Source organism: Cynara cardunculus (genome assembly GCF_001531365.2).
Source record: "Cynara cardunculus var. scolymus isolate 2C chromosome LG 2, CcrdV1, whole genome shotgun sequence".
Classification (NCBI taxonomy): Eukaryota; Viridiplantae; Streptophyta; class Magnoliopsida; order Asterales; family Asteraceae; genus Cynara; species Cynara cardunculus.
Genome location: NC_037529.1, coordinates 36451316 through 36453210, shown reverse-complemented (window position 1 = coordinate 36453210; position 1895 = coordinate 36451316).

Sequence of the window (1895 nt, the reverse complement as noted above, 5' to 3'; positions counted from 1 at the left end):
ATGCTTTGTTTTGACAACTGTTATTGCACTAGAATAAATGCTAAATTGATGTGCTTGGGAGTATATGTTTCCAAATAAAAGTCCCCGTCCGTAAACGGTACTTGTTAACTCGGGTACATCCCCGGGCCGTGGTATTGTGGATAGCCGGTATTGTGTTGACAGTCCCACCAAGAAAGTGGTGCACATTACCTACGTTTTCTAGTCTAATCATGTGGAATTTGGACCACTGCTGAATTAGTACTCTATCGAACTGTGGGACCTAAGTAGTGAACGGGCTACTTTTGGTTGTTCGAAACTTAATGGGGCAGTTGGTCAGGTAAGGCTCAGTAGCGTCTCAAGTTCTACATCGTATAGGATTTACATTTATTAAGTGCAAAGAATTCACATAAGTTTGCTATTACTTGGTTTATGCATTGAAACGTTTTATGCATATGAAAACCCGTGAACTCACCAACTCTTTGTAGTTGACCATGTTCTATTTCCATGCTTTTCAGGATCTAAGTAAAGTTGTTTGGATTTTCGGGAATGTACTCGAGTCAGGATCGATTAAGTCAGATTTTGATGTATTTTGGGAACGTTGTGTAAATTCTAATTTTAGTTATGTCGATGAACTTGTTTTCTTTTTGAACAACTTGGTATGGTGTTATTTATAAACTGTTGCTATGACTCGCTTGCATGTTACATCTCGTGTTTCCGCTTTAGTGGGGTGTGACATAGAGGCCAGCCCATTTCTTCTTTAAAAGCCTTCATATAAATACCCCCACTTTCTTTAAAAACTCTCATTTCCATACTCTCAGCCTAATTCTGTCACATCTCTCTAATCTCAACCACCTTCCAACCGATTCTATCTTCTCGCAAGTCTTAAAGGATTATGTTACTCTTAAGGATTGTTCAAGATTCTAAGAAAAGGTATGATTTTGAGCTGTCCTATTTTCATAAAAATCCGAAAGTTTTCATCCTTGTTCACCTACTCGATTCTTTAGTAAATTTATGGGATTTAAAGAGGGGAAATTGTTCATCAAAGACCTGCAAATGTCTTCGATAGGATGATAATCTATGATCCATGTTCTTTAATCTCTAAGAAGGAAGGAGAGAGTCCTTGCATGTAAAATCTGATCATATTTTAAGTATGGGAAGATCTTGCACGCATCCTTAATCAGTTTTATTATCTTTAAAACTCAATGAAATCGGAAAATATTTTTCTGGAGTTTGTTCGAAGATGATGACTCAAGCTAGAGTTTAAATTCTTGAAAATGATGAGCTTGAGACCCCTCCCCATCATTGCTGTCATTCTTGGTGCATGCAATCTGTTTTGGGGGCGTGTGTCTCAAGGTTGTAAAGTATTTAAGAAGAGTCTCAAACCCACTAAAAAATTCTTGATTTTGGAAGTGGGCGGCTGTCATCATTGTTTTGGATGACTTAAGATGATGTCATTAGGTTGATTTTTGGAAGGTTCCTTTTAAAAAGTAAATATTAAAATATCGGCTTTTATTTTATAAAAACCTTGATGGCATTGCATTGAAAGCAACTTTGCTTTACCTTGGGCAAGAAACCTTTAAGTAATTTAGTGCTGGATATTGGTCTATTCAGGAAGTTCGGGCGAGCCTAGAAAGCTTCTAAGTGCAACCTCTGGATATTCATCAAATTAGTGAGTTCTTACGGCCCCACTTTTACCACTTTTGTTTATTTTGTGGGGGAAAAGCATGAGATTGAGCAAACTATGCATGTTTCTTTTTGGTTGAAATCTTTGGACTAAGGAACTGCTTAGTCGATGCTTTACTCAAAACCTTCGGGCTAAKGAACTGCTTAGTCGATGCTTTACTCAAAACCTTCGGGCTAAGGAACTGCTTAGTCGATGCTTTGCTTGAAACCTCTGGACTAAGGAACTGCTTAGT